Source organism: Portunus trituberculatus, chromosome 37 (genome assembly GCF_017591435.1).
Source record: "Portunus trituberculatus isolate SZX2019 chromosome 37, ASM1759143v1, whole genome shotgun sequence".
Lineage (NCBI taxonomy): Eukaryota > Metazoa > Arthropoda > Malacostraca > Decapoda > Portunidae > Portunus > Portunus trituberculatus.
This window is the reverse complement of record NC_059291.1, coordinates 25,011,953-25,027,122: the sequence shown is the minus strand read 5'-3', so window position 1 is coordinate 25,027,122 and position 15,170 is coordinate 25,011,953. Positions and strand designations below refer to the sequence as shown.

General features: G+C 39.6%; 1 protein-coding gene across 1 annotated transcript in view; it reads left to right on the top strand.

Moving 5' to 3' along the window:
* The window catches only part of LOC123514294 (proline-rich receptor-like protein kinase PERK9), a 102,095-nt gene that overhangs the window by 20,564 nt on the left and 66,361 nt on the right, over positions 1-15,170 (top strand). The window lies entirely within an intron of this gene.

The window sequence follows — 15,170 nt, the reverse complement described above, 5'->3', positions numbered from 1 at the left end:
TCTTCTTTTCCTGCCTGTAGTTGCATTTGTTTTTCCTGTAGTTGCATTTCTTTCGCTTCTTTTTCTGCCTGTAGTTGCATTTGTTTTTCATGCATCCGGTATTCTAGTCTAAGCTTCTCAATTTCCCACTGACTTATCTTACTCTTATCCTGTTCTTCCTGGGGACTGTGTATTATAGTCCTCATAGAGGCTGCTGACATGGGAGTTAACTCTTCTATGGCATTTCCTAGCAACTGACCTTGCACTAGATGTTCAACAACTACATTCTTAACGACCTCTTTAGTCATCTGAGACGTGATGGGAACATCAAAATGTTTAGCGATGGCTTTCCACTGGTCCTTCTTTATATTAGCATCTTTAAGTTGTTCCAGAGAAAGGTCACCACAAAAATTTTCAACGTTAAACTGAGCGGAAGCCATATTGAATAGATGTTAAACAAACAACAAAAAAAATGATAAGTGAATTACTTAAGTGAGGAACTTGGCAGAGTGATAATAAAGGCAACCTTGGAAATTACCTAGATTATACTTAAGTAAACACTTATGAGTACAATCACTGAGGGGGGTAAACTAGAGAATTACGGCATTAAGAGGGATCCGGATTACTCTAGTTACGAGACTTGAGAGTGAGGAGTGAATTGTACTGAGACTTGTTATTGATAAGGAGGCGGATTAGTCTGAGAGACTAGTTAAAATGGCCAATTCTAACTAGCGAGAAAAATTATCCGTGAAGTGAGAGGATTGAGGGTTCGCATGAACATATGATGATCCCAACACTTGGATAACACTTATTACACACCTGCCTATGTGCAAAAAATAGAGATAAGTGCTGTCGGTGAACACGCCTTTCTACCTGGTTTCCTGCTCTACCACTGCTATGCGATACCAATGAAAGTCACGAAGCACTTTTAACCTAAAAGGAGCCACTTGATCGCACAAAGGTAAATTTAAATCACACACAGAGTAAGTCACAGAAAAAAACCATATCAAAGTCACAACACCACAGAAACACATAAGAAAATAATGTAATCACAGAAAAAAAGTCACTGGAAAAATGGAACACTGAACAAGGGTTATAATGGTCCTGTCACGGTCGCCAATTGTTACGTTCACCGTTTAAATGGGTAAGATTGGCATCGGAGAGCCGGTGAACAATAACAATAAAAAAAAACACTGCAGGTTCAACTGGTGAGGAAATGCAAGGGGGGACACTTAAGAAGCTATTTAATAACCCAATGATAATGAAACTGACATACACATAGAGATATAACATGAAACACATGAAAATGACATACACATATACATATAACACATAAATAAATACAACAATAAAGACCCCAACTTAATACCTAACAATAATACTTATCCTATATGGAGGCAATGTGGAAAAAACAGGACGAGTGGAAGTGATACTTATGAGGTGTCGCAGTGGTGAAGAGCTGGGTGAGGGGGATCCCACGGTAGTCCAAGAGGCATTGCGTTCACTGGTTGAGGCCTTGACCTCGACTGACTTCCAGAAATCAGGGAGATTGCTTAACACTTCCGCTTGAGTCGAATGGGGCCGCGTGAATCCAACTTCGGGACAGTAGCGGGGCTTCAAGAGACGGTGACGTGGAAGGGGAGGTGGAGAGGTGGCGAACGAGGTAGCAAGCGGAGGAGGTGATGGTAGTGGAGTATGTTACGGGCGGGCCGTAACAAAATAAAAGAGTTAATGAAGGAACTGGATGAAGAGAAGGCAATGGGACCGGATGAAGTCTCAGGCAGAATACTGAAAGAATGTAGGGAAGAACTAGTAAGTCCTATATACAACATCATAAAATGCTCAATAGAAAATGGAAGTACCAGTAGAATGGAAAAGAGCTGAGGTGGTTCCCATATATAGGAGCGGAAGGAAGGAGGTTTAACCCGTCCGCTGCGGCACTATTTTTCAAAACATGTACTGCCAGTGCGGCGGGTTTGAGCAATATTTTTTATTGCAGAAATGGAATCCTTGTGGTCCAAAACCAAAGAAAAATGGGTTCTAAGTACCTGTTATATATGTAAAGTTTTGCGCTATAAACCAAAACATGTCTGAGCCAGGCATTTTCTATGCCCACTGTGGTGAGCGGTAAATACCAGCTGATGATGTTGCCGTATTGGTCGCCATTTATGTTTTACTTTGTCTACGGCATTTATATAATGTTTATGTACCTCAAATTGTCAAGGCATGTTCGTAATGATTACATGCAAATGCAAAAGTAATAAAAAGCAATAAGATAAATGACCACATGACAGTAATACTCTCTCTCTCTCTCTCTCTCTCTCTCTCTCTCTCTCTCTCTCTCTCTCTCTCTCTCTCTCTCTCTCTCTCTCTCTCTCAGAATAGTATGAGCGATAGCGATATAGTGAGGTAGATAAGTGATGTGTTGTCACAGATGAGTGACATGAGTGCTGTGAAACAGATGAGTGAAATGAGTCTTGTGTGTTGTGAAACAAAGGAGTATTGTGTTGTGAATTACTGTAAATGACTGACATGTAATAAGCCTCGTCCAAGGTCATGGACATAAACAAAGCATGGGCAGTCTTCAGGGATAACTCTGTCAAAATTTGAGAAATATTCTATGAATATTTTTATATGCCGACGCATAACGTGCGTCGTCCGCAGTCTTCGGAATTTTTTTACCAGCGACACCATGTCATCGTCCGCAGCGGACCGGGTAAAAGGAAGCACATTGAGATGGATAGAAAATTATTTGAGGGGGAGAGAAATAAGAACGGTAGTTAAAGATATGAAGTCCAAGTGGAGAGCAGTAGAAAGCAAAGTGCCACACGGGTCAGTATTGACACCAATACTTTTCCTCATTTATATTAACGACATGCCAGAAGGAGTGAACAGCTACATAAATCTGTTTGCAGATGATACGAAACTGTGCAGAGTTATAAAGCACAAAGAGGATTGTGAAATCCTGCAAAAAGACCTAAATAAGATCTGGGAATGGAGTAAAAAGTGGGAAATGGAATTCAATGTGGACAAAAGCCATGTCATGGAAATGGGAAAGAGTGAAAGACGACCCGTGGGAATCTATAAGATGGGAGATGGAGTAGAACTGGAGAAAGTAAAAAAGGAAAAGGACTTAAGAGTGACGATGGAAGAAAACATTCAACCGTTAAGCCATATTGATAGAATTTTTAGAGAGACATATAATTTGCTGAGGAATATTGGAGTAGCATTTCACTACATGGACAAAGAAATGATGAAGAAATTGATAATTACTATAATAAGACCCAGATTGGAATATGCAGGAGTAGTGTGGACCCCTCATAAAAAGAAACACATAAGGAAGTTGGAGAGACTACAAAAAATGGCTACAAGAATGGTTCCAGAATTTGAAGGGATGACTTATAAGGAGAGACTAAAGGCTATTGATCTACCAACCCTGGAAAAAAGAAGGGAGAGAGGAGATCTGATACAAGTTTATAAATTGATCAACAGAATGGACCAAGTGGATAATGAGAAACAGATCCTGAGAGAAGAATATGACATTCGAAGCACAAGATCGCATAGTAAAAAGCTGAGAAAGGGAAGATGTCTGAGAGATGTTCAAAAATATAGTTTCCCGCAAAGATGTTTTGAGACATGGAACAGTTTAAATGAAGAAGTAGTGTCTGCAACGAGTGTGCGTACTTTTAAAGTAAGATTGGATAAGTGTAGATATGGAGACGGGGCCACACGAGCATAAAGCTCAGACCCTGTAAAACTACAACTAGGTAAGTACACACACACACACACACACACACACACACACACACACACACACACACACACACACACACACACACACGCACACATTTTACAGGAGAAAGGCTTACGAAAATAAATCAAATGCAGGACATCATGGTTACTAAAGATATAAGGAAAATTATAAGTAACTTGGATATTAATAAATCAATGGGGCCTGATGGCATATCTGGGAGGTTGCTGAAAGAATGTAAAGATCAGTTGTTGAATCCCATATTTGATATTGTGGAAACCTCCATACGAACAGGAATAGTCTCGAAAGAGTGGAAAAGAGCTGACATTGTGCCTATATATAAGAATGGAAGTAGAATGGAACCGTTAAATTACAGACCAGTATCGTTGACTAGTATATTGTGCAAGGTATGTGAAGAAGTAATTAAAGCTAAGTGGAGTGAGTATCTAGAAAGTGAAAACATTCTGAGTGAAAGGCAGTTTGGTTTCAGAAAAGGAAGATCGTGCGTATCCAATTTATGTTTTTATTCAAGAGTGACTGACATACTACAACATAGAGAGGGATCGGTGGATGCTATTTACCTGGACTTGAGAAAGGTCGTTGATAAAGTGCCACACAATAGACTGATGTGGAAACTAAAGAAAATTGGAGGAGTAAGTGATAAACTAGCAAAATGGATGGAAAATTACTTAGTGGGAAGAGAAATGTGAACAGTGGTGAAAGGAAAGAAGTCAGAGTGGAAAAAGGTAACCAGTGGAGTTCCACAAGGGTCAGTGCTTAGCCCCATCATGTTTTTGATTTATGTTAATGATATGCCAGTAGGAATTGACAGTTACATGAATATGTTTGCGGACAATACTAAAATTATGAGGAGAGTAAAGAATGTGGAAGATTGTAACAAGTTACAGGAAGATCTTGATAAAATATATGAGTGGAGTAAAGAGTGGCAGATGGAATTTAATATAAACAAGAGCCATGTTATGAAAATGAGAAGAAGTAGATACAGACCAAACAGGGATTACAGGCTGGGTGATGAGAAAATTGAAGAGACCAATGAGGAGAAAGACTTAGGAGTAACCATGCAAAACACTTTGTCACCGGAGAAACACATTAACAAAATATTTTGGAAAACATATAACATGCTTCAAAATATTGGTCTTGCATTCCACTACCTAGATGAAGGAATTATGAAGATACTATGCACTTTAATAAGACCCCAGTTAGAATGTGCAGCTTGCGTCTGGTCACCGCACATGAAGAAAAATGTGAAGAAGGTGGAAAGGGTACAGAGGCTGGCAACAAGGATAGTACCAGGATTCAAAGAGTTAGACTATGAGGAAAGACTGAGGGAACTGGGGCTGACCACATTGGAAGAGAGAAGAACAAGGGGAGACATGATAACTATGTATAAATTGGTGAACAAGATTGACATATTGGACAGAGAATTGATAAAGGTGACCACAAGTAATTATCTCTGAGGACATGGAAAAAAAACTTATAAAAGACATCTGTCTAAATGACGTGAGAAAGTACAATTTCCCGCATCGTAGTATTGATAAGTGGAATGAACTGAGCAGTGATGTCGTTGACGCAGTGTGTGTCAATCAGATGAAAGAGAGATATGACAGGAGTGGACAAGGAGACAGGACACAGAGAGCTTAGCTCGGGCCCTGTAATACACAAATAGGTAAATACAAATAGGTAAATACACACATTGTCACAGTCATGGAAAATGGGTCTTGCAAATAGAAATAACATGGAGGAGGTAGTAGACACCTACCGAAACGATCATTTACTACCAGCAAGGTCTAATAGCAGTAGTTCAGGGGGTGCTGTGAACTTTTCATTAAAGCTAGTTGTGATCTCGCTGAATGTTTCCCTTTCTGTCTCACAACTCAAGGGGGGCAGTCACAGCCTGCCATCTAAAGACAACTCTCTTACTTCTCACAAAACAACATGCACTTACCACAGACACACACACACACACACACATTCGAGAGACACGGTTGAGAGCGGACGCACTGGCGCAGTTCCGACGATCAGCTGATCTTCACTACACCTGTTGTATAGTATTTACAGTGGCCTGGGCAGGTAGTGTGGACTCATTTTTTTTTTTCTCTCTTCATGAAATCAATTATTAAAGAATAATGAGTGAAAAAGATAATCCATCCAAATGCAGACATGAGAATAGAGAAGGGGCTGATGATGACTATGACGGTGAGGGAGAACGCGATTCAAGGGTTCGATACGACGACAACTTCACTACTTAAGAGAGTGTTCAATATTGAATGTAAACTAGATAAACTGATAAAGGAGATGGAAATGAAAGAGAATAAAGAACAGGAAATGGAGTTTATAAGACTGAGAGAAAGGATAAGAAAAGTGGAAGAAAATGAAGCTAGGCTAAGAGCGGAAAACGAAGAACTAAAAAAGGAAGTAGCTAACTACAAGAAGCAGATGGAAGAAGGACTCGGTAAAGCCGAGAAAGAAAAGGAGAAGCTGAAAGATCTAGTAAACAAGGAAGAGGAAAGAGTACAGAACGTGATTAAAAAAGAAGTACAAGCATGGAGAGTCCAAGATAAGAAAGATAAGGCCGATTTTCAGGAGGTGATTCAAGAACAACTTAAAGAAAAAGAAGAAAATATGACAAACAAAATGATAGGAGTCCTCAAGACAAAAGAAAATCTAGTTAGAGAAATTGCAGAAAAAAGAAGAGTGTAGTCGTATTTGGAATAAAAGAAAAAATATAAAATATAGACCAAAAGAGAAAAGAAGAAATGAAATCAGTCAAAGACCTACTGAAGAATCTTAATGACGAAGATAGGCAGAACTTGGAAGAGGAAGTAGAAGAAATAAACAGAATGGGACCATATCAAGAAGGAAAAACGAGACCAATTAAAATATTACTAAAATCACAAGCAGCAACAGAAGAAATATTATATAGAACAACAAAACTTAGAGAAACAGAAGGCTGCAAGGATATCTATATAAAGAAAAATAGAAATGAGGAAGAAAGGAAGAGATACAATGAACTGGCAGCAGCAGTAAGGAAAAGAATAATGAAAGGTCAGAAGAGGAGAAGAAGGCATTTTTTTGGAGAATTCTAGGAGACAGGATAAGGAAATGGTATATAAACGAGAAGGAAGAGAAAAAAGTGGAACAAGTTTAACTAAAAATGATAAAGGCAAAAGACTAAAAATGATGTATACGAACATAGACGGGTTTTATCAAGTAAATTAGAATTAAGAGATTACATAAGGAAAGAAAATCCAGATATTGTATGCCTGGCTGAAACAAAACTAAATGAGGAAATCAAAATAGTCTTGGATAATAGGTATAATGTATGGAGAAGAGACAGAGTGGGTAAAGGAGGAGGAGGAGTCATGATAATGTTAAGGAAGGAGATAGTGATCAATCAAGTGGAATGTGGGAAGGAAAAGCAGAAGTATTGTATATTAAGATGCATATTAATAAAAAGAGATAACAATCATTGTAACATATGTGCCACCAAAACAAATTCATGGACCAATCAAGAATATAAAGACATGATAGATGACACAATAAGGAGTCTAATGAGAATCGTTAAAGAAAGGAGAAAAGTGATATTAGTAGGAGATTTCAACTGTAAAGAAGTGGACTGGGAAAATTATGAAAGTGGTATGGGGGAAGAAGCCTGGGGAGAAAGATTCTTAAACCTAATGATAGACAATATGATGGACCAGAGAGTAAAGGAATACACAAGATTCAGAGGAAACGACGAGCTGGCCAGATTGGACCTAGTTTTTACAAGGGGTATACAAATGAATGACGATATAAGATATAAGTGCCCATTGGGAAAGAGTGACCATGTAATATTAGAAATAGATATAGAAGAAGGAAAGGAAGATAGAGATGATTCATACAAAGGAGACCGATTAAATTACAGAAAGGCTGATATTGAGAATCTCAAGAACTATTTTAAAAACGTAGACTGGGAAGAGATGGAAAACTCAGAGACAATGCAAGACAAATATAACTTATTTTTGGAAATATACAAAACAGGAGTCAGGGAATATGTCCCAAAATATAGACCAAAAGAAGAAGGAAAGAAAGATTGGTTTAATGCAAGGTGTGCCAAGGCAAAGGAGAAAAGAGATGGAGCATGGAAAAGGTGGAGGAGAAATAGAAATCCAACAAACAAGGAAAACTTCAAGGCAGCGAGAAATGAATATGTTAAGGTGAGGAAGGAAGAGGAAAAGAACTTGAAAAGATATTGTCGAAAAATGTAAGGAGCAACCAAAATTGTTCTATAGATTCATAAATGGAAAAATTAGGCAAAAAGAAACAATAGAAAGGTTAAAAGGAGAGAACGGGATGGTGGAAGACCCAAAAGTATGGCAGAACTATTAAATAAAAATTCAGGAGGTCTTTACTAAAGAATCCAAATTTGAGAGGCCACAGGGTAATAGAGAGACAATCTATATGAAAGAGATTAAAGTAACCAAGCTTGAAATAAAAGAGTTAATGAAGGAACTGGATGAAGAGAAGGCAATGGGACCGGATGAAGTCTCAGGCAGAATACTGAAAGAATGTAGGGAAGAACTAGCAAGTCCTATATACAACATCATAAAATGCTCAATAGAAAATGGAACAGTGCCAGTAGAATGGAAAAGAGCTGAGGTGGTTCCCATATATAAGAGTGGAAGGAAAGAAGAACCTTTAAATTACAGACCGGTATCACTAACTAGTGTAATATGCAAGATGTGTGAAAGAATAATAAAGAAACAATGGATCGAGTTCCTTGAAGACAACAAATTAATATCAAATAGCCAATTTGGTTTTAGAAAAGGACGGTCTTGTGTAACTAATTTATTGAGTTTCTATTCTAGAATAGTTGATAGAGTACAAGAGAGAGAGGATGGGTTGACTGCATCTACTTGGATTTAAAAAAGGCGTTTGACAAAGTGCCACATGCAAGATTACTGTGGAAGTTAGAGGAGAAGGGTGGCTTAAAAGGAAGCACATTGAGATGGATAGAAAATTATTTGAGGGGGAGAGAAATAAGGACGGTAGTTAAAGATATGAAGTCCAAGTGGAGAGCAGTAGAAAGCGGAGTGCCACAGGGGTCAGTATTGGCACCAATACTTTTCCTCATTTATATTAACGACATGCCAGAAGGAGTGAACAGCTACATAAATTTGTTTGTGGATGATACGAAACTGTGCAGAGTTATAAAGCAAAAGGAGGATTGTGAAATACTGCAAGAAGACCTAAATAAGATCTGGGAATGGAGTAAGAAGTGGGAAATGGAATTCAATGTGAACAAAAGCCATGTCATGGAAATGGGAAAGAGTGAAAGACGACCTGTGGGAATCTATAAGATGGGAGATGGTGTAGAACTGGAGAAAGTCAAAAAGGAAAAGGACTTAGGAGTGACGATGGAAGAAAACAATCAACCAGTAAGCCATATTGATAGAATTTTAGAGAAACATATAATTTGCTGAGGAATATTGGAGTAGCATTTCACTACATGGACAAAGAAATGATGAAGAAATTGATAAATACTATAATAAGACCTAGATTGGAATATGCAGGAGTAGTGTGGACCCCTCATAAAAGAAACACATAAGAAAATTGGAGAGGCTACAAAAAATGGCTACAAGAATGGTCCCAGAACTTGAAGGGATGACATATGAGGAGAGACTAAAGGCTATGGATCTACCAACCTTGGAACAAAGAAGGGAGAGAGGAGACCTGATACAAGTCTATAAATTGATCAACGGAATGGACCAAGTGGATAATGAGAAACTGATCTTGAGAGAAGAATATGACACCCGAAGTACAAGATCGCATAGTAAAAAGCTGAGAAAGGGAAGATGTCTGAGAGATATTAAAAAATATAGTTTCCCGCAGAGATGTATTGAGACGTGGAACAGTTTAGATGAAGAAGTAGTGTCTGCAAAGAGTGTGCACACTTTTAAAGTAAGATTGGATAAGTGTAGATATGGAGACGGGGCCACACGAGCATAAAGCCCAGGCCCTGTAAAACTAAAACTAGGTAAATACACACACACACACACACACACACACACACACGGCCCAGTAGCTCAGTGGTTAGAGCGCTGGCTTCACAAGCCAGAGGACTGGGGTTCGATTCCCCGGCCGGGTGGAGATATTTGGGTGTGTCTCCTTTCACGTAGCCCTGTTCACCTAGCAGTGAGTAGGTACGGGATGTAAATCGAGGAGTTGTGACCTTGTTGTCCCGGTGTGTGTTGTGTGCCTGGTCTCAGGCCTATCCGAAGATCGGAAATAATGAGCTCTGAGCTCATTCCGTAGGGTATCGTCTGGCTGTCTCGTCAGAGACTGCAGCAGATCAAACAAACAGTGAATTACACACACACACACACACATACACACACACACCCTTCACTTAAAACTCAAAATTCAAAATTGTGACTCCAAATCCAGCCTTGGAGTCCCCTTCTGGAGAGGGGACCAGAAATGTCCTCAGGTCGGACTGCTGTCTCGGTGGTGACCCAAAATGTCTTGACACCTCCTTCGACTTTTTCTTCATTAACTTCTGCAACATTTGCGATCTTAGATCTAATTTTCATTCTGTAGAACACCACCTCTCCTCTGCCAAACCTCATCTTTTCCTCACCGAAACACAGCTTTCTGAGGCAACTGACAGCAGCCCCTTTTCTGTTCCCTCTTACTTTCTCTATTCTCATTTTTCCTCCAAAGTTGGATGTTGCATCTATGTGCGCAATGACTTCACTTGCTCTCATGCATACGCTCTTGAATCTTCTGAGTTTTCCACCACCTGGCTTCAACTCAATAGTCACTCTCTAACTAAATTTATCTGTGCTGTTTATCTCTCCCATAACTCCCTTGACTATAGTAAATTCTTTGACAATATAACTTCCAAAGTGGAGCACATTCTGTCCCTTTACCCTTTCGCGGAGATCTCCATCCTTGGAGATTTCAATGTTCACCACTAGCTTTGGCTTTCCTCTCCTTTCACTGACCATCCTGGGGAACTAGCCTTCAACTTTGCTATCCTCCATGACCTAGAGCAACTGGTGCAACACCCTACTTGTATTCCTGACTGTCTTCGAGATACGCCCAACATTCTTGATCTTTTCCTTACCTCTAATCCTTCTGCTTATACTATTACCCTATCTTCTTATCTCCTCCGATCACAATATAATTTCTGTATCTTAACAGAGGTGATAGTGTCTAGCATGGAGATGTAAATTCCTCATTCTTTTTCTCAACCTAAACCTTTTAAACTTTGGTTTAACAAAGCTATACATGATAGAGAGATTGCCCACTAAAGGTTCTTGAGCCTTCCATCTCCTGAATCTCATGCACTTTATATTTCTGCCCGGAATCATGCCAAGTCTGTTCTTCAACTTGCCAAACACTCTTTTATAAATAAGAAATGTCAGAAACTTTCAAACTCCAACTCTCCTCGTGATTTCTGGCACCTGGCCAAAAACATCTCCAATAACCTTACTTCTTCATCTTTCCTCCTTTATTTCATCCTGATGGCACTGCTGCCATCTCATTTGTCTCTAAAGCTGAACTCTTCTTTCAAACCTTCGCCAACAACTCCACCTTGGATGATTCTGTGCTCGTTCCTCCCTCTTCTCCTCCCTCTGACTATTTCATACCTACAGTCAAAATTCTTCGTAATGATGTTTTCCATGCCCTCGCTGGCCTAAACCCTCGAAAGGCTTATGGACCTGATGGGGTCCCTCCTATTGTTCTCAAAAACTTCATTGCTTGCACCTTGCCTGGCCAAATTCTTTCAGCTATGTCTATCGACTTCTACCTTTCCTTATTGCTGGAAGTTTGCCTACATTCAGCCTGTTCCTAAATAGGGTGACCATTCTAATCCTTCAAACTTTTGCTTGTCTAAAGTTTTTGAATCTATCCTCAATAGGAAGATTCTCAAACATCTGTCATTTCACAATCTTTTATCTGATTGCCAGTATGGCTTCTGTCAAAGTTGCTCTACTGGTGATCTGGCTTTCCTTATTGAGTCTTGGTCATCCTCTTTTAAAGATTTCGGTGAAACTTTTGCTGTCGCTTAGACATATCAAAATCTTTTGATAGAGTGTGGCACATAGCTTTGATTTCCAAACTGCCCTCATACAGTTCTATCCTTCTCTCTGCAACTTTATCTCAAGTTTCCTTTCCGACCATTCTATTGCAGCCATGGTAGACGGCCACTGCTCTTCTCCTAAATCTATTAACCCTTTCAGTGCTCCGGACCATGATCGTACTTTGAGGAAAATGCCTCCTGTCCACAATTGTGGTCCCATATTTGACGAGTCACAGAATTAAACCGCGCGCCTTCTGGCTGCTGCTAGTTGCCAGATGACATTCTCCCATCCTCCCTCTACTCATGGGACGCGCCATCAGTTGCGTGGTAAGAAAAATATAGTCACAATGGCATCCACACAGTAGAGTATCAGATGCCCCCTTTTTCACAATTATTATTATATTACGATGTCGCTAGTGGCTATTTGTGCATTTATTTACAGAAGTAACAAGAGTAATCATCAAATCTTGTTGTTAGAGAGCAAATATGCCAGATATTATTCGTTTATTGGTAGTATATTGCATATTTCGTATATTACCATATATGGGCATGCATATCCTCACTCATGATAGTATGTACATCAAGAAAACACTCTGAAAACGTATTTTATATTATTTGTGTGGGCATAATATATGCACAGGTGTGAAAAATAACTACCCTAGCACATTCTGGAGCAGTTCAAATCAGGCAGAAAATTATGTGTAATTTAGAGAGAATAGCTGCACAAGTTGCGGCGGAAAATAACCACCCGCTACGATGGCAATACTAAACAGCGCACAACGTACCACCAGAAAGCCAACTTCCCATCATTATTGCACCACTTTCCAGGGTGAGTAGAGACCTAAATTTTTTTACAGTAGATGCGAAACACTATTATTCATGAGAATATTGATTTTTTCCATTTTTTGCAAACCTTGATTTTTCGGCCGAATTTGCGTCTCACAGACATGACCCAAAAACCTATTTGCGCCTTGAAAGGGTTAACAGTGGTGTTCCTCAGGATTCTGTTCTATCACCCTCTCTTTCTATTATTCACTAATGACCATCTTAACCAAACTTCTTGCCCTATCCACTCCTATGCTGATGATACCAGCCTACATCTAACCATGTCCTTTCAGAGATAACCTACCCTTCAGGAAGTCATCATATCTCGCAGGGACACCACAGAATGCCTGACTTCTGATCTTTCTAAGATTTCTGATTGAGGCAGAGAAAACTTAGTAGTTTTCAATGCCTCAAAACTCAATTCCTCCATCTATCAACTCGACACAACCTTCCAGACAACTATCCCTTCTTCTTCGATGACACTCAACTGTCCCCTTCTTCCACACTGAATATCCTCGGTCTGTCCTTTACTCATAATCTTAACTGGAAACTTCACATCTCATCTCTTGCTAAAACAGCTTCTATGAAGTTTGGCGTTCTGTGGCATCTTCACCAGTTTTTCTCGTCCCTCCAACTGCTTACTCTGTACAAGGGCCTTATATGTCCTTGTATGGAGTACTCTTTGCATGTTTTTCTTTATCTTTTTTTCTTTCTTTATTTATTTATTTTTTTTTTATACCATATGGGCTTTTCATGGGAATTTATGGGCTAAAGGTGATACTTTTTGTGGTACCTCAAAGCCTACTTGCTTGGAAACCGTTGCCCTGAGTGAGGAAGCCCAACCTACACTCGTGGACAGGATTCGAACCCATGCGCTTGGAGACCCCTCAGACCCCAAAGCACGCATGGTTCCACTAGAATCCTATTCACAGATGGCCACATCCATCAACACAAAGAAAGACATAATGCTTTGTTAAGACTGGTTTGGGGGAGTTCCACTCATGCAGCTTTATTAGATGGGTGGAATCAGATGCATTTCGTCTCATCAACTCCCCTCCTCTTACTGACTGTCTTCAGCCTCTTTCTCACTGCCATAATGTTGCATATCTTTCTATCTTTTATTGCTATTTTCATGCTAACTGCTTTACTGATCTTGCTAACTGCATGCCTCCCCTCCTCCTGCTGCCTCGCTGCACAAGGCTTTCTTCTTCCTCTCATCCCTATTCTGTCCAACCCTCTAATACAAGAGTTAACCAGTACTCAATGATTCATACCCTTCACTAGTAAACTCTGGAACTCCCTACCTGCCTCTTTATTTCCATCTTCGTATGACTTGACTTCTTTGAAGAGAGAGATGCCAAGACATTTGTCTCTGGCTTTTGGCTGACTCTTTCAGATCTAGGGAACTGCAGTTCCAGTGGGCCTTTTTTTCCAATATTTTGTTGCCCTTGGCAGTCTTCCCACATGCATAAAAAAAAAAAAAAATCAGGTATGGTTAGAAAATGTACAAGAAATTAAATCCTGTATTGTACTCATAAATTTATATTTTCTCATTTCACCCTCACTCTTGATTACTTGTTAGAGTCTTCTAGGCATAGATCTATCCAAATTTGCTAAACAATCTTTATCTGGGTCTTAACAAAGCATTATGTCTTTCTTTGTGTTAATGGATGTGGCCATCTGTGAATAGGATTCTAGTCTGGAGTTTCCAGACTAGAATATTAGCAATTCTCACATATTCATTCACCAGTCTAGCTTTATGACAGAGGTCACTGTTGTGCATAAATGTGTCTTCATCATATTTCTCAAAAAATGACATCGTGCTCTTTTAACACCTCAAGATCATTTCTGGTATGCTTTATTACATTTTTGTGGCAGATAGTACAATCTCCTAAACCTCTGCACCTCTAAACTTACCCCAGGCCATAACATTATCAGGATGTTACATACTTTTTGCTGTGTACTGTGAAACAAACTTCTTGAACCACACGGCCTCCTGAAACATGCACCTTTCACTTGAAACGAAAGTTTCTTCCCAGTTGTTATGTGTCTTGGCAAAATGAATCCTTTTTCTTCACCTTGATTGATAAAAGGGGTTTTGCTGCTTCATGGCAAAAAGTAAAAGCAAGGTCCTCCTGCAGCCATCATTGTACAATTTGTTGGCTCAATTTTCTAGCAACTGGAAGGTCCAAGATGGGATTTTGGTGGTGGTATAATGCCTGGTAGGAGCTTATGAGAGGCCAGCAAGATGCACAGGATGGTAGGTTTGTGTTAGGCAATTCACCTGCTAATCTCTTTAATTGGCACATTTTCCTCTCTTGGTTCAATTATCCTACCTCTTTTCTCTTTGTGGTCATTGCACCCTTGAGTGCTCAGTAAAGGTACTGTGTTGAAAAAACATCGGACACAAAATGAACAAGGCCATTGAAAAAAATGAATGCAAAAATCCAACTTCCATGTGACTGCCAGAGGCACACTGAGGTGGAGGAAGGGAAAGAATAGGTGGCTCAGATGCAAGAAATCACT